Below are 27,001 nucleotides of genomic sequence, written 5' to 3' on the forward strand. Positions count from 1 at the left end.
AAATTTTAGAATGCGAGGTGAAAGCTGCTCTTAAATTACTTGGAAGAAACAAATCACCAGGAATAGATGGCATACCAATATAGTTGCTACAAGCCACTGAGGCTGAATCTGTCCAAATTTTGACAAAACTTTGTCAAGAAATATGGAAAACTAAACAATGGCCCACAGACTGGAAGCTTTCCATATACATCCCAATTCCAAAGAAAGGAGATCCCAGGGAATGCAGTAATTATCAAACTATTGCCTTAATATCTCATGCAAGTAAAGTAATGCTCAAGATTCTACAACAAAGGCTCTTACCAGATATGGAGCGAGAAATGCCAGACATCCAAGCTGGATTTAGAAAGGGAAGAGATACCAGAGATCATATCGCGAACATACATTGGATAATGGAACAGACCAAGGAATTTCATAAGAAAATCACCCTGTGCTTTATAGATTACAGCAAAGCCTTTGACTGTATAGATCATGAAAAACTATGCTTTAAGAGAAATAGGGGTGCCACTGCATCTGATTGTCCTGATGCACAACCTATACTCTGGACAAGAGGCTACTGTAAGGACAGAATATGGAGAAACCGATTGGTTCCCCATCGGAAAGGGTGTGAGACAGGGGTGTATTTTATCACCCTATTTATTTAATCTATACGCAGAACATATCATACAGAAAGCAGGATTGGACCAAGGTGAAGGAGGTATGAAAATTGGAGGGAGAAATATCAATAATTTAAGATCGATACCATACTACTAGCAGAAACTAGTAATGATTTGAAACGAATGCTGATGAAAGTTAAAGAGGAAAGCACAAAAGCAGGACTACAGCTGAATGTCAAAAAGACTAAAGTAGTGACAACAGAAGATTTATGTAACTTTAAAGATGACAATAAGGACATTGAACTTGTCAAGGATTATCAATACCTTGGCACAGTCATTAACCAAAATGGCGACAACAGTCAAGAAATAGGAAGAAGGCTAGGACTGGGGAGAGCAGCTGTGAGAGAACTAGAAAGGGTCCTCAAATGCAAAGATGTATCACTGAACACTAAAGTCAGGTTCATTCAGACCATGGTATTTCTAATTTCTATGTATGGATGTGAAAGTTGGACAGTGAAAAAAGCGGATAAGAGAAAAATCAACTCATTTGGAATGTGGTGTTGGAGAAGAGCTTTGCGGATACCATGGACTGCAAAAAAGACAAATAATTGGGTGTTGGAACAAATTAAACCAGAACTATCACTAGAAGCTAAAATGAATTGAGGTTATCATACTTTGGAGACATAGTGAGAAGACATGATTCATTAGAAAAGATAATAATGCTGGGAAAAACAGAAGGGAGTAGAAAAAGAGGAAGGCCAAACAAGAGATGGATTGATTCCATAAAGGAAGCCACAGACCTGAACTTACAAGATCTGAACAGGGTGGTTAATGACAGATGCTCTTGGAGGTCACTGATTCATAGGGTCGCCATAAGTCATAATCGACTTGGAGGCACATAACAACAACAAATTGTACTGAAATCAATTGGGCTTGGATGCTTAAGTATCTGCCAAAATCCCACTGTTTTCAAAGAAAACAAAAGCTGTATTTTGCTTTTTTAAAAGGCTCATTACTTTTTAGAACTCCCTATGAGCAGTTCAGTTGTTATTCTTCTCATGAAACACACAGAACTGTAACAGAATATAGATCAAGTCCTCAGTTCAATGTATATTACTGAAAAATACTTGTGTGCACCATTTTTATCTGACATAAGGGATGTGCATTTGTGCCCTTAACATGGAGAACCCATTACACATGCTTTGTATGGGTAAGATCCCAGGGTCAATCTCCAGTTTAAGGATCTCTAGTTTCAAGGTGTGGGGGGAAAGCACATCTGAGACCTTGATTCCAGTCGGAGCAGACAATATTGGCCTACCCAAAATCAACAGTCTGATTCAATGTAAGGCAACTTCATATATTATGCTCAGGATCTGTACCTGAGTACAGAATGTAAAGTGAGAATACCTTGATAAATTAAGTTGCAATCCTAACCCCACTTTCCTGGGAGTAAGCCTCAATAAATTCAAATAAGATGTAGTTCTGAATTGACATACTTAGAGTTGCAGTATTAGACTTTAGTCCTAACAACTTGTAGATTTAGAACATAATACTCCAAGAACTTAAAGTGTGGAACTTGCTGAGTTGTGCTCATGGTTCACAAAACAACTGATTCTATTTTGTCAGCCAGCTTTAACCAATATAATGTCAACATTCCCTTTTTCTGCTTGTTGGCCCATTTTTGGCATTAGAACAAAAGCTGGTTGTTTATAATCCAAGTCAACTGATGGGCTACAATTATTTTATTAACAAAAAACATCCTCCCTAGCAAGAATAATGTTGACCCTGCTGATTAGCTCATGTTAGGAGATTAGACAGACAGACAGACAGACAGACAGACAGATAGATAGATAGATAGATAGATAGATAGATAGATAGATAGATAGATAGATAGATAGATAGATAGATAGATAGATAGATAGATAGATAGATAGATAGATAGATAGATAGATAGATAGATGACAACATCCTGATAACACCCTGGGAAAATTTATTGGTTTTAAAAAAATTGATAGGGCAGAACATTTCCTTTGTTTACAATGGGATTTCAGTTAAGAGCAACAGTCAAGTTCTGCACAATAACTTTAGCTGTGGAAGTTAACCATCAAACTCTGATTAGTTTCGAGTCCCCATTTCTGTCCTCACTTGACTTCTTTGGTTAGCATTGATTATCAGTCCTGACATCTTTCTACTTGCATATTAAAAATACTGCTATCTCACTTGACCACTTGCTTGTAGCAACACTGCCTGGCAATATGGTAATATGGAGCTCCTTTTGAAGGCTGTGCTTTTGACATGGATTTCAGGATAACACATTAAATTGACTGCTGGAAGGAGAAACTATTGAAATATAAGTCCTTTTCAGGTGATATTATATACTAAATAACTACAACTCGAGAAAGGTGATATTGTGAAGGAGGGAGTCTCCTGTTCTCATGGAGGCCCTCCCATCTGTTTTAACCAAGGTTCTAAAACACAAAGGGAGCTACACAAGTACAAAAGGCTTCCCACTTCTGATAGTCACCATCCAAAAAAGTACTTCTTCACCCAGTGCATTGGTAAACCATGGGAACTGCTCCCAGAAGAAGTAGCGATGACCACTGATTTGGATGGCTTTAAAAAAGGATTAGACAAATGCATAGAGGATAAGGTTATCAATGCCTACTAGCCACTATAGATACAGTATGTTCTACCTGGACTGTCAGAAATAGTATGCCTCTGAATGCCAGTTGCTGGGAATCACAAGTGGAGAGGGTGCTCTTGCACTCAGGTCCTGCTTGCAGGCTTCCCAGAGATACCCGGTTGGCCACTGTGAGAACAGGATGTTGGATTAAAAGGGCCATTGGCCTGATCCATGTTCTTATGTTCTTATCCAAGTGTTGGAGGGCAATGAGAACAGTGATGTGGGGGGGTGGAACTAGCACTCTCATTCCCACTGCTCCCCTCACATGATAACCTAGTCTACTTAGTCATGCCTGAAGAGGGCTATAACTGAACTCATACTAAGAATGGTTTCAAAACTCATCACTGTTCCTTCCCTGTCCAAATTCCCTGGTCTTGTTTCTAAAATGGAACTAAGGCAAACATTATGAGCTGCCAAGATTTGCGTTAAGAATTCCCATTGTTCATTTTTCTTTCTGAATCTTGTGCAGAACACTGTGCACATGGGGTTTGCCACAGCTCTCGTTCCCTCAGTCTGTCCCTATCTCCCCCCCTCTGCATTACTGATGTGCATGCCGTTTGCCACATATTTCAGTTCCTTGTGTTTATTATTGTATTTCTCCCACTCTACAGTAATGATATGAATGTATGCATTGATAAAACACTTCCAAATTGATGTGATTGTTTTTTGTATCATGATTTTTGTGTGGTATTTTACCAATGTACACACACACATGCTGGCATTTCAAAAGCAATGAAAAGAAATTGCAGGTAAGTGAAAATGGGGAGGGGCTTTAGAAATAAACTTCCTCACTTTAGTAATCTCTGAGCATTACAACCTGAGTCCAACCTGCCTCCAAATTTTGCATTGGCTCATCATTGGCTCATTGGTCGAAAGGAGGTTTGTGTTTATATCACACAACTCACCAAATCATACTGCTTTTATGTTTTTATTTATTGCTGTTGGCATTTCAAAAGCAATGAGAGAGAAAAGATTATCTCACTGCAACATATCTGTGTGCCTTTCTGAAATTGGAAAAAAATGAGAGGGGAGTTGGAAGTAAACTCCCCCACCTGGGTTATCTCCAGGCCATTATGGCCTAAGTCCAACCTGCCTCCAAATTTTGCATTGGCTGATAATGGCTCAGGTCCAGCCCTCTCATCTTCCAGCTTCTCTCCTCCTCTTCCCTTCCTACATTTTCACAAACTTATCAAATTTTTAGTATAGAGGAGGGAAAACAGCAGGCACTTCTAACGCTAAAGACTGCTTTTAAGCTGTCCTGCTGACATGAATCCCAACTGTTGGTTTTTATTCCTTCTGACTTATTGACCAGCCAGATTTTTTTAATAACAACAACTATAGAGTTACACTGAACGCTGTTTCTTCACCTTTCACTGAAGATTCCTGAACATGCTAAGAGCTTGCTTTGCTTACCCTGGTGAATGTTGTGTTTATATTATTGTACTATTAGTATTATAACAGTAGTAGTAGTAGTAGTAGTAGCAGCAGCAGCAGTAATCTCTACTGGCTCAGTAAAAATAATGAAAAACTATAGTTCCAGAGTCCCTGTAATAGTAGAGGGGTTGAGAATGATTAGAAAGCTCCATTGAAGAGAACTGAAAAGTTAGGAATACAACTCAGCCTTTGCCCCCCCCCAAACAACTTTAGAGCTTTGGTGAATACTCAGTCTAAAATTCTCCCAAAAGGCAGAGAAGTTTTCAGCTCATTGTAAATTGAGATGGGTGGGTCTTCCAATCACTGTAATTTCCCCTGCATCCTTATCCCAGTGTCACCCCAAGGAGAACATGAATTCAAATGAATCACAAGTCACTGCACTGCAGGGGACCCACCCACTTCTGCACTAGCACAGCCTGAGGACATGGCTCGCCCATAATTCTCAGGCTCTGGGATTGACTCCTTGGTAGCTTCTCCTGTTCCACACCCATGTAGGATCAAAATCTTGCAGGATCAGCTATGGACCCTATAAGGATTGCAGACAGCCCTCCCATGGGAGCAGAACATCTGGAGAGGGAGGCCTTCACAGCTTTCTTAAGTCTTCAGATGACTCTGTGGAGACACTATTTTCCAAAGCACAGTCAGCAAGACCCACTGGGAGCTGTCCATAGACCTAATTTGTGAGAATCTAGTAGTATCACCTCTGAGGAGAGCACCAAGACCTAGCAGAACAAGATAATCATTATTTATGGGTTAAAGGGGTTTACAGGGAAGAGTTAAAGCTTGTGTGGGAGGAGGATATGGCAGTGAAAGACAGGAGGCAGAGAGCTGGTGAGAGAAAATGATCAAGGGAAGTGCTTAGGTGTGGCATAGATTCCTTTGAAGAAAGCACATGGAAGAATGAGTAGGAAGGCGTAGAACAGCATCTAATGTCTTCCTTTCCTTGTATTTGGTAGCCCAACTGCTTCCCAACATATTGTCTTTTGACTCTTTATCTGGCCATCCATTTTCACAGATGCCTTCTAGTTCTGTGGAAAGTTGGAAGGAGTGAGGAAAGGAGGGAAGGGATTGAAACCAATTGTTTCGGATGAACTGTAAGAACTGTGGCAGGGAAAAAAGTAATTGAGGGCATAGATAGAAGCAGGGGATACTTTCCCCACTGACAAGGGTGAAATGGCCTATTTATATCAATTAGAAAACTATAAAAAGGTCAGCATTTTCTTGTATGCCTTTCTCAAATTTTTCCCCTCTCAAGACATTTTGTTGCTTCAGACAGAGGCCACAAGGGTAGCCCATCTCTGACCAAGCCAGTCCTAGAATCTTATGATGCAGGTAATGGGACAGTGCCTTCTCTGCATCTGAAGGCAGAAGACAAACTTAGGGGGTACAGGGCAACCCACATGGCACACATAGCTTTGTCCTCCAGCAGATCACTGGAGATCACCCCCACCCCGTATGCCATCTGAGATTGCCTCACTCTGCCTAAGAGGGTGGCCCTGTTAACGTGGCGTTGAAATGAATATTTGGAGAAAATTCTCAGTTAAATTATCCTACCTCAAATTTGCTTGCAGAAATTTATATTTATATTCCTATTCCATTTTATTTTACTGTCCCCAGTCATGAGTGCTGTTAAATTTAGATATGTATTATTTATTTATTTGATTTATATCACGCCTTTTCTCCCAGTAGCATCCCATATGGATATGTGGATGGAGAGGTTCAGAAATATTAGGTTTAGCACATTCTTTGATAGGCCTTTTTCTATTCTGCTATGACAGCTTTCCTTCACATATTAAATTTACTTGTCTTACTCAATGTCACCTGACTGAGTGACCGTGTCCTGAAGAGTTCATTGTGTCATGAAGCAGTCTTCAAAGTACCTCTAGAGCTGACCAAAAGGTTCCATAGATAACACCTGCTCTCTTCCTGGGTTAAAGAAGCAATGACAGAGCCTTTAGAGGACATAAGAGACAGGATGAAGTTTTGAAAGATACCTTTTTTTTACTTACTGTTCCTCAAAGAGATGAGCTTTGTGTTATTCACTAATAACAAATATGTTGCCAGTTCTATGTAATTTAACACTATAGTATGCAACCTGAAGTAGTGACTGTATTGATTAAAATATATTTCCAATGGCTTGATTATCTCTTTTTGTGAGAGAATGGAAATCTATGTTTCATAAGGAACTACTAACATTTGTATAAACTGTTGCAAGACTCATCATAGCCAAGAATGGGACGAGCGCAACATTGGGCTGCTGTTGCAGAATGGTACCACCATGTATGGTCATTGGCCTTAATGGAAAAACTCACTAAGCAGCTGCGAACAATAAGAAACAATAAGGAAGAAGTTTTTGCAAAATAGTACTATTTTATTGACTGCTCCACTAAAAAAAGAACACAGTTGTAGACCATCAGCTGCACATGGTTTATTATGAAAAGACACTTTGGGTGAAACTGATTTCTTTCAAGAGGCATAACTCTAGAAAACTTTGTATGTAAGAATGCTTTTTGCTTGTTGTCCAGTTCCTCTTGTTGTGATGGGGATTTTCTGTTTGCTTATTTTTCTTTTAGCCTTGTTTTATGTTCTTGAAACTAAATGAAGTCATCAAAAATTAAAGTTTACTATGTGTACATTTATGTATATTACGTACATTAATGAAGGTTTAGTCTGCAATCCTAAACACAATCGGAATAAGTCCCATTGAACTCAGTGGGACTTACTTCTGAATAGAAATGTATAGGAGTGTACTGTTAATCTTCAAGTTGCACTCCATTGTCAGCATTTTCTTAACTAAAAGCTGAATGCACACCTTAGGTGCTTTGGCTGATAAAGGGTGACTGACGTCTTTCAATATTCAGGGTGACAGACCTTATTCAATATTTGTGGTGAAAATTCTTTCCTTGATTTATATCAGACAAGTTGAAAACCTATACACTATAAAAGAATAATGAGTATGGTACTATAGAACATTTCTGGGGGGAAATGAGAATTTAAATAATATTGCTCACCTTGAGTTCAAGATTCATCAAAGTCTGGGGGGGAAAAAGATATTTCAGCAGTTTCAATGACACTGTGGATGTGAAGTAGAGAAACCTGAATCATTCAACATAATAGAAGACTGTAGCACACTTAACCTTGGCATACCAAACACTACAGAAAAAAACATCATAGAATTGGCATGGTGCGACAAAGGTGATTTGCTGATGCTTAACATCTTTGACAGGATGTAAAGGCCTTTGACATTTACTGTGCCTGCCCTCGTAGCACTCATGTAGATGTATTCTGGGGACAGTCAGATGATCTTTTTTAAAAAATGCAGGCCTTTTCTCCCTTTATAGGACATTTTAAGCAGTGCAGTCAAATATTTGTACTTGTTCAAGTGTAGGCTCATTTTAGACACAAGAAAAGCCCTGCTGAATCAGGCCAAAGGCTGATCTAGTACAGCACCCTGCTCTCATAGTGGCAACCAGATGCCTATGGGAAGCCAACAAGTCTGTGTCAGTCAGGGGAGAGCCTGTCATCATTACATATCAATCTCTGTGTATTTGTGTGTTCATTATCCATGAATATAATGTCTACAATGATGTTAGTCACTGAGAGTGCTTTCAGACTGTCAGTATTTGGGAGTGGGATTCCATCATATACCAGCAAATTCAGGCAGCACAATTTGAAGCTTTTGTGAAACCTGCTTCCCCAAAAGATCAGTCAAATGAAAGTGACGGGAAAATGACCAGAAGTATGGGATAACCCTTGCTTGATTCAACATCATCTACTCTCCCCACAAACAAATCAGTATGAATGTTCACTAAATAGTGACTGTTGTCTAATCTCTCTGCTAGCAAATCAGGATGAATGCTCAATATACAGGTCATCTGGAAACAACCTATCAACTATTTGGGATTGACATGGGATGAGTGTTACCCATCATGTCATGTTTGTGAACTTCATGGGGATATCAGGTAGGATCACTGTCAGTTTTATATGCCACTTTTCCAAAGTGAGCTGCACCCAAAGTAGCTGGCACCAAAACATCTACTTCTTATCAAAATACAAAAAGAGCACGGAGAGAGAAACCAGTTTACAAAACATATCAATAAATTCAGCTAGGACCAAATCAACAATTCAACAAGAATAAATTCAATATTACAAACAAGTAATCTAGACTTAATATGTAAGAAAGTTAGCAGACAATAAATGAATGAATACAGTTTGCAGGGGATGAGGTTTTCACACCAGGCTAGATTAGTCACAGCTAGTTGCTCCTCCAGAGGAGCCTGACAGCAGGAGAAGAGAAGTGTTGTGATATCAGTCATGATTTCAAGCTTTAAACAACCTAGTCACAGGTGGCAACTTTGAATTCACAAGCATTCATTTTCTTATGCCTTGCTGGTAGTATTGTGCATTGCACCAAATACCATGTCTTGCCCCAATTTGTACATCTTTTTTTTATTCTTAATTACTAAAATGAGTACTTTCACATCATTGCATCAGTCCCTCATGTCTTGCTGTCATGGATTTTACAACATCACATGTTGCAGACAGCCCATTGCAGTGAGTGAGCTGGTGCATCAGCAGCAGCTGGTGAGAGAGAAGGGAAACAGATACCAGGGGACAGAAAAACCTGCTATAGTCAGTAGACAGATGAATGAACCAGATAGATCATTGATCTGATGCTACATGGCAATTCTTGAGTCTTGCCCAAACAGTTAAAAAGATATTCAAATCATTAAAGACCTTCTATAGATCTCCCTTCTTGGTGCTGGGAATCTCCAGAGAAGATCTATACTTTTTCTGATAGATCTATTAGATACATCTAAAAATCCATGTTGCAATCAATCCAGTTCTTAACGAACTGCCCTCTTTCAGCTGTCAGCAACATCATGGCTAACTGCTGTGTACCACTGTCTCTCTTCCCTTAACTTACAACCCCGGTAGTTCTAACAATTTTGGCTTTTCTCTATCCTGGAACAGACCCAGTTAATTATCTCCATTCAACACTAGGCACCATGGTTTTTATCACAAGGTTAGTCTTTCACTTTCTGCAGATAAATATCATGATTCCGTTGATGGGGCTTTTTCTCTTCTTAGGGTTGTATCCAATGCTAGTGCAACTCAGAGTAGATCCACTAAAATTAATGAACATGACTAACTTAGGTTCATTAATTTCAATAGGTCTACTTTTAGTAGGACTAACATTTGACTACAGCCCTTATTCTTTACATTAGTTCAGTCAACATTAAAAAGTGCAGGTATCGCTGGAGTTGCCTAATACATGGAAAGTTCCAGAGTCAGGACTGACATAGCCAGAACCATGGTCAATCTTAATCAATAATCCTCAGGATGCACAACACCCTACTCTGTGAATTCAAGCTGAAAGTCAGACCTTTTAATTTTCAGCTCAACCCTAACAATCACCTAGGTAAAAAGGTACTTTTATTCCTAATCACGTCATACACATGGATATTCAAAATCATAAATGCCGCACAGTTGCGCCATATTCTTATTGTATTATCTGCTGCATTTTATTAGATCAGGGATAAGGAAACTTTTTCAGCCTAAGGGCCGCATTCCCTTCTCCACAACCTTCTGAGGATCATGTGCCAGTGGGGGGCTTGGGCAAAGGAAAAGTGGACGGTTAGCTTATAAATACCCACGCTGTCCTCCATCCATCCAGAGGCATTATCAGAGTTCTAGGACACATTCCAGCCATGCAAAAACACTTAGAGAGTGAAGCAGGGCTAGTGAGGGGTGTGGCGTGGTGAATTCTGCAGGTCAGATACAGAGGCCTGGAGGCTGCATTTGGCCCCTAGGCCTATGGTTCCCCATCACTGTATTAGATGCCCAGTCCTGTGAGCTGCTACACAGACAGCTATAGATACTGGTGTGAAGGTGCCAGCGTTTTGATGTGATCCCAAGTCCAGTGCAAGGGCTTCCTCCTGCACAACTGCTGTGGCACACTCTCATTGTTTCTATGGCAATGCTATGTCATACAAGTGCCTTTTGACACACTAGCAAGTGCAATGTGACATAGGGCCAGTACCAGCTTAAGTGGGTCTGTTGCCAACTTACATAGTATCTGATGGGCTTCTCAGATTTTCTGGGCATAATTAAGATTTTGCTTGTGCTGCTGCAGCTTAAGATCAATAGCTATACTTAAGCTGCTGCAATGCAGTCAGGTTATGTTCCCACACAAATATTCATTGTCATTGACCTTTTAATTAAATAGGACTAACAGTTAAATCCATAGTCATACTCAGAAGTAAGTCACACTGAGTTCAGTGGGGCTTACTCCTACGTCATTACATAGCATTGCAGCCTAGCCCATGAATATATGAAGGACTGAATCCTGTCGGCTGTTACAATGATTCCTTAACGAAGACAGTTTCTTCCCGTAAGATTTTCAAATGAAAGTGGTGCCAAGTTTACTGTCACAGATTTTCCTTGGGTTATATTTGTTAACTTCAATTATAGACTAAATGAGGGAAGAGAGAGAGAAAGACAGAGAGAAAGAGATTCAGCAGAAAATGAAATGAAACAAAACATTTCAGTTAAGGAAAATAAGTAAAGTAACCTGAGGAGTGCCCCTAAATCATGTGGAAACATCAGGTAATTTAGACTGATAAAACTTTTCAAATCTAATGTGTTGAAACTAGACTAAATAAAGCTCACATGTTCATTTTGTTAAAAAAAATCCTCAGTTCTGAGCATAATTACAAACAAACTTGCCAGTCTCTTTGATAATATGCAGTTGTAAAAAGTCAAAACTGGGAAAATAAATCTAGTGCAATAAAATCCCTTTATGTCTGAAAATGAGATAGAATCCCTGAAGACTACAGTATAAAACACCTCACTGCCCTTAAATACACACAAATGCCCACAAAATTAAATCATCATAAAATGAAATAAGGAAAAGAAAACACTTGGCAGAAAACAAAAACGTAGAGATTCCATAGTTCACTGAGGGCATAATGTACTGTATATATAAAACCCATTTATAGTATGCAGCACCTTTGTGTTGACAGGTTTACATGATTTGGGTCTTGTTTTTCAACTGCTCAAGGCATTTCCATGGCCTGGTGGTACAGTAATATAAACCTACTTCAGGCTTGGTCAGTCAGCTTAGTTGGTCAGCTTCACTACACAAAACATTTATGGGCTGATCCTGTAAGCAATACATGTGCAGTTTCTGATGGATCAAGAACTATGCAAGCAAAAGCATATTATGCTCACAGATCTCACAGATCAACTGCAGTCAGGCTATTCAGACAGCTCCCAACTTTGGATTGGATACATGTTCACAGCGCTGAACAATGGCTCCGCTTTTTGGTCTTATCGTTGAGGAGACTGAATCTGGCCTTGCCTCATTTTCTGTTGTGGGAACAGTGGACTTGGATTGAGGCCACTCATCACTCTCAAGCAGATAACCACCACTGTCAAAGTTCATAATGCAAACTATCTGTGCTCTGATATGTGCATACAAAATTGCACGTGCAGCCCACATTGGCATACATGCATCTGTGGATTAGGGAATCTGTTGTGTTCTGCTGGTGCACCTTAACCATAATCTATTACTTCTTACTAACCTGAAACTAGATGGTGCACCAGTATCTAACAAGGACCATCTCAGAAAGCTTTTGAATGGTTCATTAAACTGTTTGTGGTAAGTTCTGGAAGCAATGGGGCATGAGAGTCCAAAGATGAGTAGCTGACACCTGGAAAATATTTCTAAGGTCCAATTCTAATAAAAGCCCTAATATATATATGCAGGGCTGGTGCCAGGCATGATTGGGCCCTTGGGCACCAGCCTACCCTGGGCCTGTGGTGCCTTAGCCCAACCCCCCCATACAGGTGGCATGGGGCTAATAAGCCCATCCACACGTCCCACCTACCTTTCCATCCCTGTGAATCATGTGTGCACTATGTGTGCATGCCTATCATTAACCAAGATGGAAGTGGGTCCTTAGGGAAGCCTCCACCACCATCTTGGTTGATGGCAGTCATGTGTACACAGCACACACATCATTCACAGGGATGGGAGAGGTAGGTGGGACATGCAAGTGGGCTTATTCGTCCTGTGCTGCCTGTATGGGGGGGTTGAGCTAAGACTCTGACTGTATTGGGGGGGTGCCTGGGAGCTTCCTTTCTGTGATCCGTGCCAGGGTTGGGAGCCAATGTTGCCATGGATTATGGAACAGGAGCACTACCCTCCCACCCTAAGGAGGGGCCCTTTAGGGGCCCCTCTGGGTCACAGGAGCCCTTGGCCAGGGTTCAACGTGGCCACTCTTTGGCATCAGCCCTGTATTCATGCTTACTCAGGATTAATTTCTATTGAAATCAATAGGATTTACAAGTAAGTGTGCACTGAATAGCAGCCTAAGGGTACTAGTGTTTGCCCAATTTCAAGAATGAGTTAACCAGACATGCAAGAAACCGAGAAAGCTGGGCATAAGGGTATCGTAACCTTTCCCTTTCATCTCTTAGCACTCACAGTTATGTGGATGGTTCTCCAGTCAAACATGGCAAGACTGTATACCCAGACCTATGAGGGGTGGGGGTGGCAAAATCATAGCTCTTATTTTAGAAATTACTGTACAAAGCTGGCATTTGCTCAACTTATGGCTCCACTTATGGCTCCACTTATTGCCAAAATGTATTGTTTCCTAAATATTCTCTTATGGCTGTAGTGAGACTGATGGTAAAGTCCAAGATAGACAAATATTGAGCATGCCAAGCATTTGGGAGATTATTTCCTGAAATTTACAAGAAGGCTAATGAGGGGGTTTGCCGCTTTTGTCCTATGCTTTTTCTTAACCCAGCATTTTTGACATCATCTCTCACCAGAAACAGTGTGAAGTTCTTTTTTAAAAGACATTGTGAAGAGTGAACTGCTATCTCTGTGACAGTATTTTGCTTTTACATCCATCAGGAATCATTTGATGCTGATAATTTGAGGATTCATAAATCAGCAGGGATCTTGTGAACGAGAATAACATGTGCATGTTTGTAGACATACATGTCATCATGTTCAAATAGCCCAAGTTGTATTACAGCTGGGGAAACAAGGTCTCTCTTTTTTAATTGAACCGTGATATGTCAGAACACAAGAGCGCCCACTGAGTTCCTGACAGTTTATATCTGATGGGACAAATCAAAATGCAATATTCATTTATTAAGAAATTCTATTTTAAAAAGAAGCAGCACGACACCATTAAAACCTGCATTTGGAGCACAGCATGATAGTTATAAATAATGAATATTATGCAGGGCTTCAAATGTCGGTTCTGATATAGCATGTTCCTTCTCTTTTAAATATGTTAATCTGGAATAAACATTTTAAAATATAGTAATGTGGAATAAAAATACACATGAGGGGAAAATGCATCTAGAATTGCTATGATGTGAATAACAGGTCTTTATATGAAAGCCAAAAAGGAGTAATTTATGTTTGTATGAAAATTTATATTGTCTTAAACTTGATAAAAAAATTCAGCTGGGAGGAAAATCCAGAAGCCTGCAGAATTCCCAATAGGATACAAGCCCAGGCTAGGGTTTCTGGAGTTTTGAGTCCTATGTCCACAAGAGCTGAATAGGAAAAGAGGATTTTGTATGGGACTCCAGGCCTAATCTTCACTCCTTTTATTCTGATAGGAAAATAAAGAAGAGAGGGGGGCACAAAAAAACCACAGCTAAACAAAAAAGGAGGCAGACCCTCAAAATGGTGTTGAGATGTATAGAAAGATTTAGGCAACTCTGTGAGACATATCTGAGTATACTTGGAAAAGATCGCCCTGTTAATCACATCAAATTTCAGATTTCATCTTGCTCAGGGGCAAAGATCATATCTTGTCAGAGCACTATATCAGGATCTTGATTTCTGGCGTGTCTTATATTTTATCTCCAACTAACAGCAAGAAATGTTAGCAAATGATTTGTTCATAGTCTAATACAAGGAGAGTTTTCTTTCTACGAAGGAGCATTTACCCACAGGAAAATTCACTTGGGGACCATAGCCAATGCTGGATAGGGCCAGAGCCAAAAATGGATGGAGTTGTAGGACCACATAGCTCACTTACTCTCTGCTACCACATCTCTTCCTCCCTCCCTCTCAGTCACTGTGCTACCCCATCTCCCCATCTCCCCCATAACACAGATCGAACTGGTTACTTGCAGAGGGATTACCCTCTCATGTCTATCACTTTCTCCATTTCCATTTTCCCTCTCCTTTTTTTCTTTCAGGCAACTCCCACACCACAGCTCACAACAAGGCTCCCACTTCCCCCAGGCACACTGTGTAGTAGTCATGTCTACTTCTCTACCATTCTACCACTATCACTCATGCACACACACTCACCACATACATAAATAACATGGAAGACGAAAAGATCCCCAAAAGCGTACTCCAGAGAGCAAGGGTGAATCTGTAGCATCTGTGGGGTCTCATGAGATTAGGCTGAGGGGCTCAGGTTTCCCATCACTATTCTACTGAGTGGTTTTGATTTGTTTTTTTAGTTTCCATTCATTTCCCCTCAGTTTCTAAGACCAGCATTCCATCCTGGTTGAAATTAACATTTAGATTTTGTTGATGTGTCAAAAAAGTTGATTGGGGAAAATGTAGCTGTGAATTGAGGATACTTTAAAAAAAATAAAGCACTGATAACTATGGGAAAATGGAATGCTATAGCAGAGAAGACATGTAAATATACAAATAATAGAATAGACATTTCCACCATCAGAATAGAAAATGACAACTTGGGGGAAATTGTATGTCAGATTTCATAGACATCTGTTTGAATTGATTCTTCTCTATGGCTCTATCATCACAGAGTAGACTCAGCTGCAGCTTCAAAACAATGCTCATTCTGACTCACAACATAAGCACTCTGAAGTTTTCTTAAAGTGGCTAGATGCAACCATGACACAACAAGGCTATTTCAGATGAATAAATTTTCCTAAAAGTCTCTTGACTCTCAGATAAGAGCTGCCTAATGGCTACTGGATTCTCAAGATAGAGAAGAGAGTGTTTATGTGAGCCTGATGGCTAAACTGTAGCTCCTGAGTGCGTACAAAAGTGCCTGTAATTTACCTCAACTCTCCCCTTGTTATTTTTGCACTGGATTCATACCCTTGAGCCAACTACAAACAGCCTGTGAATAGCCCAGAGGTATTAGAGCAGACAGTTAAACATAGAGTGGTAGGGGCATCCATGTGCTGACTCCTTTTCATGTTTGCAGTTTCTTTCCTCTGTAACTTCAGCAAGAAAGATGGACATGCAAACGGTGCCCTTCGAGAAATAATTTTATTCATTAGTCCCTTGGATCTAGCCCTTAGAGGGATAGTAGCATTGTGAGTAAACAAGCTTGATTACAGTGATCCAGTGTAGGTCTTATTTCTTTTTGTTCTTTTCTGCTAAAGAAATATAATAGTACCAAATAACTGAGTGATATTGGAAACTTCTCTCCAGATTTTGGAATATATTGTCCATCAGAATGTGGGAGGTGCCAACCTGCAAAAGCTAAAAGAGAGGCAGAGAAACAGTTTGGAGGCAACTTTGTAGTTTGGATTTGGAGAAGAGGGAGAGGGGATCAGTTGCAAGGTCAATGGATTTGTTCATATTGCAAATATTGCAAGTGGAACCGAATTGACTGAACCCAACAAAATAGCTGGTTGTCTCAAGTTGGGAGGAGACATTTTGCCACCCCTCCCAATGAAGAGCATGATTGGGAGGGGGGATTGGGACCCAAAATATTTTGGGGAAGTGAGGGGGTGCTTTCTGTTCCATTATCAGGTTCTTCCCTGATAGGGCAGAAATTTCATTCATTTCACATTTAAAGCTGAATCTATCAAATCCGCACTTTCTGAAACAATATGAGAACCAAAACACAGCAGTCCTTCAAAATTTGCACTTATCCAAATTTTGCAATGCAGTTCCCCCAACCAACATTTGCCAAAGTACATATATTAGGGGAATGCATGTATAAAATGAATATATTAGTGAAAATATAATACAAAATACAATATATTAGAAGAAATTGTTTGCAAAAATGTCTATATTAATCAAAACTGCATACAAATATGTGTTCATTAGGAAATATTTGCACTAAAAGGCTGATAAATTTTCATGTGGATTAAAAAAATCACAACTTGCTGAATAGTTTTCATGAGGGTTTATTTTTAAATGCAAATTTCTGCAGAAATGTGGAGAACTGAATTTCAGGTTGAAAACATGAGAAACTAAGGAAACCAATATTGAAAGATCTTTCCATCTCTACTCTCTGGAAAATGGGCCAGCTTTAGATTCAGTGGATCCATCACCAACCCTGTTCTGCTTCTGCTCTGTTCCCTTAACAGATCATTTTGTGGCCTTATGCCAACAATAGCTTCCCAAGAGCCTGTACTTTCAGCAGGGATAGCAGGGGCCTCCATGATACGGCTTAGGTCCAGGCTATCTGTTAGATCGTATCTCCCTCTATGACCCTGTCCGAGCTTTGAGATCATCTGGTGAGGCCCTACTCACTATTCCATCGTTCTCACAAGTTTGCTTTGTAAAAACACAGAATAGGGCCTTTTCAATGGCTGCCCCTAGACTGTGGAATTCCCTCCCTAGCGAGGTTCGACTGGCTGCCTCACTTTCATCCTTTCGTGCCCAGGTGAAGACTATTTTATTTAGACGGGCTTTTAACTAATATAGTCATATTTTTAACTTATTGTTGATTTAATCCATTTTTAACTGTTTTAAATTGTATATTACTTGTTTAACTGATTATGGTTTTTATCTGTAAGCCGCCCTGAGTTCTTTGGAAATAGGGCGGGGTATAAATATTTTAAATAAAATAAATAAATAAATGATGGCAGAGTCCTCCACCCTAACTTTCTCAAGCAGCGCTGAGCAGGGGGTTGGGAGTGAACTGCAGAAATGCTTCACTTTAATTGAATGGCACCCTATAGTTGCACTAGAGTTCTTTAACATTAGCAAAATTGGTTTGAATGAAGTACATTGAATAGAAAATATTAGGAAAAGAGCAACTAGATATGATCTGTGATTGCCCAACTTTTCAGATGCACTTAACCTATTCCCAGTAGACCATAGTATCAAAAAAAAAACCACAATAACTATTCATGAAAGCACTTGGCTGTATAAAAAGTGAGACCTTTTAATATGTACAGATTCTCATTTCCCCATCAGTGAACACATTTATTAAAAAACCATACCACCAGAGATATACCAAACCTGATGTGCAAGAAGCATACCTATCATGTGTTTCTTCAGAAATTACAGACATACCAAGTAATGCATATTAATAAGCCTTACAGAATTCTAAAACTGAATATTGTTAAGAACAAAATATTTGATTATCCTACTCTTTTAAATACAAAAGTAATGAAAACATAGAACATTTTAGAAGGAACATAATAGGGTCTGGAGAAAAAAATGCTCCACCAACCTTTTTGACTGTCTTTGTTTCAGTTTCCCCTCCCAAAATGGATATATTTTAAGTGTTGCATGTTAGAGATTGCTCTGAGCATCTGCTCTGTTGAAATAATGAATGGTCAGCTCTAGGCTGCTCTGAAATATTGAAAAAATATGTTGTTTGGCATGGATTTTTCCCCTATCAGTTATAAATTAATAATGGAAGTTCTGAATAAATATCCATCTTTTTATGAATCTGGCCTTTGGGGCAAATGCCACAGACATGGCTTTAACAGCTAACCAATGGCAGTTAGTCCTTCTCCCCATAAGGAAGCAAATAGATACTAGCATTTTCTGCATAACAGATCAATGGTACATCACACAATTTTTTTAAAAAGGTGACCAGCCTCAGTTTCCCCAACCCAAATTCATGCCTTAAGCATGGGGCCTTAGAACAGCTTCATACAACTTCCATCACCTTCAGTCAGCATGGTTGTGCTGGCTGGGTTTAATGAGAGTTGCAGTCCAACAAAATATCTAGAGGGCATCAAGTGTTGACCCTTAGGCAATACTACCTCTGGTTGTTTTTCATCAAGTCTGAAAGTCTGGAGCAAGGAAGAGTTTTTGTTATGTCTTCGTAGGAACTTGCAGGCTGCCAAGGTCAGCTGGTTCCTAGGCAACGGGAGATAGGGCTGGAGTGAGAGCAGCCAGTTTCTCTGTGTTTTTTTCTGTGGGGGTTTTTGTTCTTGAAGGAACAGCAGCTTTCTGTGTGAGCTCTTGCTATGTGTGAAAACGAAACTGCTTAATGCCTTAATGTCCTGAGTAAATGGACTCTTAACACTATGTCGTGTTCTTGGAATTTCTTGACCACTTATACTCTAATGTAACAGCGCTTACAACGCAAATACCGCACACATGAACAGGGTTATGGCCCCAGATCCAGCGCGCGTTACAACGAAGTAAGTGGTCTGAGCTGCAGACTGAGTTCCAGAGAGCAGTGTGATTGATTGTGCCAGACAGAGGTGAGCAGAGTTGGCTGTAAACATGTCTGGAGGCATGCCAATGGAAAGGCTTACGGAAAATAATTATGCCAGCTGGAAGATGGGAATGCAGGCTTTCCTGATAAAAGAGGAGTTATTTGCTGTGATTGAAGGGACCCCACCGGTACCACCAACAGCGGCCTGGACGCGCAGAGATGAGAAGGCGCAGGCTTTTATTACCTTGGCTCTATCCGATTCTCAACTGATGTACGTGAGAGATGAACCCTCAGCCAAACGTATGTGGGACGTGTTGCAGGCTCTTCATGTGCAACAGACAGCGGGATCCAAGCTGTGTCTGGCAAGGAAGCTGTACCAGATGCGTTTCACGGATGAGTGCACCATGAGTGAGCATCTTACTGAATTCAGGCGCCTATTTGCTGAATTAGAAGACCGAGGCGTGGAACACAGTATCCTTCAGAACACGTATATTATCCTGGCGTCACTTGATGGAAGCTGGAATAATTTTGTCATGGCGATGGAAGCAATGCCAGATGGGGGCCTGAATGTGGGTTTTATTGAAGAAAAATTGACCCAGGAGTGGCAGCGGAGACAGGAGGCAAAAAAGGCCGAACCGAAGGAAGCTGTCAGAAGCAAGCAGGCAAACTACCAGGAGCAGCAACAGCTGAAAACTTGTTATTTTTGCAGAGCGCGTGGACATATTCAAAGAGACTGTGCAGTCAAGCAAAGAAGCAGAGATGGAGGCTGGAAGCAGAGCAGTGTGAACTTTGTCAGTGCAGAAAAGCCTCAGTTTATGGAGACAGACTGGATTTTGGACAGCGGAGCATCCCATACCCTCGTAAAAGACTTACGTTTATTGTACACATCAAAGGAAGTGCAGGACTCTGTTTTACTGGCTGATGGATCGAGACGAACTGTCAAGGCGCGAGGGACACTGAAACTGAGTAAGATTGGCATAATTTCTGATGTATTGTATGTCCCTGACTTGTCTAGTAATATTTTGTCTGTTCGAAAACTGACCAGCATTGGGTTTTCAGTGGTATTTGACAGAGACAAATGTTTTGTGAAAAGAGGGGGTGTAATATGCATGCAAGGGAGCCTGAAAGATGCACAGTTTGTAATAAAAGGCAATCAGGCAGGGTGTATTGCGTTTGGTGCTGAGGCACAGACACATAAAGGCTATGTGCATGATTGGCACAGAAGGCTGGGGCATGCAAACTACGAAACAATTAAGAAAACCCCGAGTCTTAGTGAAAACATGAAATTGACAGATTGTGGTCAGTTAATTGATTGTGATGCCTGCCATAAAGCTAAAATGACTATTGCACCAATAAACCGGGAGGCGGAAAGCTCGACAACTGCTCCCTACCAGCTCATTCATGTTGATTTATCAGGGCCAATAAACAGTTCACAAGGAGGTGCAAGGTATTTTATGGTCATAGTAGATGACTTCTCAAGATTCACTCGTGTTTATTTGCTGAAAAGGAAAGATGAGGCAGAGCAGAAGTTGAAACTGTTCATCAAGAAAATTCAAACGCAGCATAATGTCACTGTGAAGGCGATACGATCAGACCGGGAGGGGAGTTTACAAGCAAAGCATTACATGCATACCTTGAAAGTGAAGGTATAGCACAACATTACACAGCTTCATTTTCTCCGTTTTCTAACGGGATAGCGGAGAGAAAAAACAGGGTGCTTCAGGAAGCTTTGGGAGCCATGTTGGAGGATTCTAGTCTCACACACTCTTTCTGGAGAGAATGTATTTTGTATGCGAATTACATACACAACAGGGTGTTACATAGTGCCATTGGAATGTCACCATACGAAAAACTCACTGGGAGAAAGCCAAGGGTGCAGCACATTGAGAGATTTGGAGCCCGTTGCTGGGTCCATATTACACAAGGGAAAAGATGTGGCAAATTGGCACCTAGAGCACAGGAAGGGTTTGTGCTGGGTTTTCAGAATGCATATTACAGAGTGTGGATTTCAAAAACACAGCAAGTTGTTCTGAGCAGAAGCATTAAAGTCTCAGACAAGCCTTGGGATCAAAAGCAAACAGTTATTCTCAATGGATCAGATGACACAACACCTACACCAGGACCTACACCTACACAAGGGGTGAAAGTGGAAGGAACAGATATTCCACTGAAGGATGCATTAAATGAACTGATATGGGGCAAACGTAAAACAAAGAAACGTAAGGCTGACGAGATGACATATCCTGAGCAAGCCATGCCAGGAACAAGTTCAGGGGGTGCAGCAGGAGCCGAAGCTCCAGTTCTTTTAAGGCGCTCTGAGAGAGCTAACATTGGGAAACCTCCTGACAGATTTACTGTGGGTTTAGTCAGCAGCCCAGGTATGCACCAAGTTGTGGAGATGGATGCAGAAACGTTATATCTGACTTGTGTACAACCAAAGTTTGATTAATAAAGTTTGAGCTTGGAAATGTAATGTATGCTGCAATGTACTGAAATGTATTACTGGATGCAAATGTATAACCATGTATTGTAGAACTGTACTGCTGAAATTGAAATGTTATAATTGCAAATGTTATAGATGCAGTCTTGATGAAAAGGTGGGAACTGTTGACCCTTAGGCAATACTACCTCTGGTTGTTTTTCATCAAGTCTGAAAGCCTGGAGCAAGGAAGAGTTTTTGTTATGTCTTCGTAGGAACTTGCAGGCTGCCAAGGTCAGCTGGTTCCTAGGCAACGGGAGATAGGGCTGGAGTGAGAGCAGCCAGTTTCTCTGTGTTTTTTTCTGTGGGGGTTTTTGTTCTTGAAGGAGCAGCAGCTTTCTGTGTGAGCTCTTGCTATGTGTGAAAACGAAACTGCTTAATGCCTTAATGTCCTGAGTAAATGGACTCTTAACACTATGTCGTGTTCTTGGAATTTCTTGACCACTTATACTCTAATGTAACAGCGCTTACAACGCAAATACCGCACACATCAACATCAAGTTGGCGAAAGGGGCCTGAGAATATCTCATGAATATTTTTTTACAGAAACCAAATAGAAGTGTGTGTGTGTGTATGTTTCTGTAATTGGTGTTGAAATTGCTCACTTTGTAGGAAGGAAGGAAAACCTCTTCAGTGACAGTGGTGTACAACTATCCCAACTGTTAGAGTGGTACAACAATGGAAGCAATGACCTAGGGAGATGGTGGGCTCTCCAACACTGGGGGAATTCAAGAGCATCTGGACAGCCATCTGTCGGGAATGCTTTGATTTGGATTCCTGCATTGAGCAGGGGGTTGGACTCAATGGCCTTATAGGCTCCTTCCAACTCTACGATTCTATGATCTTCCCAGACTCTCAGTTGCTTTAGAGACCAATAGTAAAAGGGAGCATTTCATGAAGCCACAGGGAAAGAAACAGTGCCAGGCTGATTATGATGAGTTCAGTGAAACATTTGCCTCCTAAATATGTTTCTACTTCATCTCTCTCTCTTTATCTTTTTTTCTCTCTCTAAGACATGGGAGAAAGACACTCATTTAACCACCACTGCTTCTCTCACTATAGCTCAAGAAAGGAAATTGCCGGGCTCTAGGCTCCTCCCTCCGCAGAACGGGAAGGAGAAGCTGAAGGTACACACAGAGCAAAGGGCATGTGAATGCATCACGCATTGTCTTTTTGTACTTCTGATCTAATGTTCAAAATTGTAACTCCTCATTTAGTAGGGGATGCGAATCATATTTGGATGAAACTTGAACTGAAGCAGGCTGCTTTGGATAGATTTGGAGTTTCCCCGAGTCAAAGTATCAAAAGAACCAAAGAACCAAAGCAGAGAACTCTAGGGCAATTTGGAAATTCAACTGTTTAAAAAAGCTACAGACATGGCATCTGCCAACATTTTAACTTTTCTCCCTAACTGGGAGAGTTCTTTTGTGACTGACACATCTCGCTTCTAATCAGAGGACCCCAAGTCAAACTGGATAGCCTTTTAAGTGCTTCAGACCAAGTTGGGCTGTTTTACAAAGCACCAAATTGAGGTCCAAACTGAATCTTGTGGTTGGTGCACACCTTTTTAATTTGGCTCATCCCATTAAGTGTAAATTCCGCATGGCCTTGACATGGAAGAGGCAATATTTTGTAGTTCACCTATCTGAAGTGATGAGAGTCATTCATAAACTTGGCTCTCATTTCATGGTAACATGAAAACACCTTCAGGCAGACATGAGCACTGTTGAAAAAAAGAACAGAGAGGGCCAAGGAGGGAAAGCTGTTAGCGTGGTTATGAGGAGAGATCTCTGGGCTGTTTACAGTAACTCTTTTGTTCCTAAAAGAGGAAAGAGACCTAAGGGGCACAGTGACTCTGAAATTTATTTATGCATTTTACTTACAACATTTATATATGCTTTATTGTAAAAAAAACCACTATTTTAATTTCGAATCAGATTTTTTTTATTGTTTGAGTGGTATGCTCCAAGCAACTTTGGTTGATGATTAATTTATCATGTTTAATGACATCACTAGGGAAAGAGCCCAACCCCGTGACATCACTAGGGCCCATCGCTGAAATCTCAGGGTTTGGGATGCTTCTGACCTGGCAACCCTACTTATAGCAATTGATGAAGTGGGCTGAGAAAAAGTGTAACTGCAATGGAGACAGAGGACGAAAAGGAAAGAGAAGAGGGACAATGTTCATGGTGGACAGGGCATTACTTTTTATACTTAATTTCAGCGAGCACTAGTTTATAGATCCAAGAATCCACTGTAGAACCTGAACTTTTGACTTAAAAGCCTATTGTTCCATATTATACATTAGTAATGAGAGCCAGAATTTACTAAAGTTTGCTTATTTGTTTCATTTATAAAATAAATGGTTTCCAAGCAACTTTGAGCCCTAGTACCTCCTACTTTAAAGATTACATGTCTGTAATGTGCAACATTGCTGCAATGCCAGCAAAGCATCAAGGATTGCTTTTATACTAACTGTAAACTTTTTTGAATATCTTCAACAGAAGTGGGTGATAAAATATTTTATAGCTTAGGCTTAGGATAACCTGGCTTCAGCAGTCCATGCTTTAAAAACCTTGTGGTTTGACTGTTGCAATGCACTCTGTGGGCGACACATGAAGCTACAGCAGGTACAGAATCTACAGCTGGTGCAGAATGCCACTGCTGGGATGTTAAGTAGGTTGTTAAGTAAGCTTTTAAGTGACATGAGATCTTATGCCAACAATCCTTAAAGCCCTGCACAAGCTGCCTATGAACTACTGGGCCTAATTTAAGATGTCGGTACTGTTATACAAAGTTGTGAATGGCTTAGGACCCATGTAGCACCTTTCCCCATATCTGCCAGCTCTGGATATCAGCAGGGGAGGTCACGCTCATGGTACTATTAATGGGTATCTTCCACAGCATGCTAACATTTCTCTGTTGCGGAACTCCATTTGTGAATATTTTTCCCCATGGACATTTGGCTGTCCCCCATGTTGTCAGTGTGCAGGTGTTCACAGAAGACATGTTTGCCTGGGCTTACAGAACTTAACTGGAACATAATTAGAAAACAATTGGTCTGAATATTATGGTTTGTTGCCTTCAGACTGTGTGTTGCCTCTGCTTCTTGGTAATATCCAAAACTACCTAAGTAAGTACCGGTCATTCTTATGCACATATTTCATATCTTAACTTTTTGGAACTGTTACTTAAATAAAAGTTGAGGAGGTTGTCCAGAAGGAAACAAAGAACCGTGAGATTTATTTTGGTCTGTAGTGAAACATAGTGAAATAGTGTGATTCATGAAACAACAGAAAAGACTGAGACCATGATTGAATGGCCACCTATTTTTAATTAAAAAGATAAGATCTCAAACACAATGTGGCTAAGTCAGCTTTAAAGTAACTTCTTTTTGTTTCCAGCTGGGAATGACAGTTTCAATGAATGATGGATACCTTTAAAGAAGTTTGAAAAAATGTTGAACTATTCTAACGTAAAATAAATGTCACTTTCTACATCACCTCCTCAGGGTTTATGATCACATTTGAGAACCGGAAGGTACAGCCCAGCCTTCCCCAACTTGGAAGCCCAACCTTTCCTAAGTTTTGGACTACAACTCTCATCAGCTCAGCAGGGATGGCTGGGCTGACTGGGGCTGCTGGGAGATGTAGTCTCAAATGTCTGGGAAGCACCAGGGTAGAGATTGTTGGTACTAGGGTTGTGCATCAGATTTGGCTGAGGCCAAAGGCCAAGCCAAATTGGGCCTTTTTGGAGGCATTTGGGCCTCGGCCAAATAGGGTGCCTCGGATCTCTACAGGTTGGGATGAGCAGCCCAGAGTATAGGGGGTTGGGGGCAGGCAGAAAGGAGAGACAGGCATGAACAGGAAGAAGGAGGTTGAGCAGGAAAGGTACTTCTTTGCAGGAGAAGGTAGGTCATTTTTTTCTTTCCACAAGCTGTCCCAAAGCCCAGCATGATGTCGAAGTCCCCTTTGGGAGTGGCTTCCCTGCATGGAGAGAAGCTGCTTGCAAAGAAGCAGGATCCAGCAGGATGGAATCCTCCTGCTGATCAGAGGGTAAGCAGGAGGATTCATTCTGGCAATGCTGGTCACTGTTCTTTCGTGAGAAGCTTCCCTGCATGCAGCGAAGCTACTTGCAAAGAAGCAGTGACCAGCACTGCATCACCCACCTACTCTCAAGGGGAGAGGGAAGAAGGAGGTGCAGCGTCTTCTTCCCCTGCCCCCTCCCAACCATATTTGAAACCCTATTTTAAGATAAAATAGGGTTAAGAAAACCCATAGCCCCATCCCCCAATGGCTTTGGGGATGAACATGGGGCGGGGCAGGCGGTCCCATGGTCAGGGCAGGGTGGATTGGCCCTCCTCGGGGCCCACAGATCAGAGCCACAGGGTGGATCAGGAGGACTGTGCACAGCCCTAGTTGGTACAGCTTATTTCTAAAATTAGGAAGGAACAGTATGTAAGGAGCAGCGTGGAATGTGGGAACTAATGGCTGTTCCCCTCCTTCTGACTCTTTAGATTATGGATACTTGAAGGGACCTCTACAAAGGACAGCATCTATGAACAGGGGAAAGAGAGGAAGATTGCCCAGTGGTAGTAACTAATGACCTCAGGAAGTTCTGCTGCTTCTTGAATCTTCAGTGCAGTGAGCATCTATTAGGGTGAAGGAAAAGGCCACTTCCTCGTAGCTCTTCATCTATGCAAAAAGCAGTGCCTAGATTCAACCCAGGTAGGACTATGCCAAAATCCATCCTCCAATTTATTGAAAAAGTTCTTTCCCTGAAAAAGAGGCTTCAATTTTTCTGCCTTTTTCTCAGGGAACTTTATCATTTTGGTGAGTGCAGCTTTGAGCTTACCTTAGCATTGTGAAGTGGCTGTGAGGGTGGTCAGTGTGGTTTTCCTTCTATTAAACATTTCTCCAGTGCTCTGCAGCCTCTCCAGCTGCCTGCACTTTCTGATCTGAACAAGCCTCACAGGAGAAATTACATCTTCCCTTGAGTTTTACAGGAAGCACAGGAAGCCAATGAAACTGGTTAACAAGCTGCTGAGATTGGCCAGTTGCTGATCTTGGTTTAAAGTAAGTCCTTAAAAACGTTCTGCACAGATGTCTTTAACAGAGAAAAGATTGCACTTACTGAAAAAAAGAAACAGCCATACAATCTTCTTGTACTTACAGGACAGACCAGCTGAGGATGTTATAGAGTGGCATTTGTCGGGGGGGGGAGGGGTGGCAGCATGGGGTAATGACTCAGGGCAACAGTGAAGGAACAGGCAAAGCAAATGGCCAAGGAGTGTGAGTGGACCCATGGTGGCCAACACCTGGAGGCACTGGGGGTTATTGCAAGGGGTGTTGGCAATGGGAGTGGAGGTGTCTGGGGTAGAGATTGGCAGAGCAGGTGTGGGTGTGAGTGAGGTGGGGTTGGCCAG

General features: G+C 41.1%; 1 long non-coding RNA gene across 1 annotated transcript; it reads right to left on the reverse strand.

The window, feature by feature from the left end:
• Nucleotides 1-7,113: 7,113 nt before the first annotated feature.
• On the reverse strand, nucleotides 7,114-26,553 carry LOC133374801 (uncharacterized). Its single transcript, XR_009760047.1, has 3 exons — nucleotides 26,431-26,553; nucleotides 7,722-7,783; nucleotides 7,114-7,304 (listed from the first exon to the last, which is right to left on the reverse strand). It is a non-coding gene; the product is annotated as an uncharacterized LOC133374801 (long non-coding RNA).
• Nucleotides 26,554-27,001: the final 448 nt, after the last annotated feature.

The sequence above is a fragment of the Rhineura floridana genome, chromosome 1 (genome assembly GCF_030035675.1).
Source record: "Rhineura floridana isolate rRhiFlo1 chromosome 1, rRhiFlo1.hap2, whole genome shotgun sequence".
In the NCBI taxonomy this organism is placed as follows: domain Eukaryota; kingdom Metazoa; phylum Chordata; class Lepidosauria; order Squamata; family Rhineuridae; genus Rhineura; species Rhineura floridana.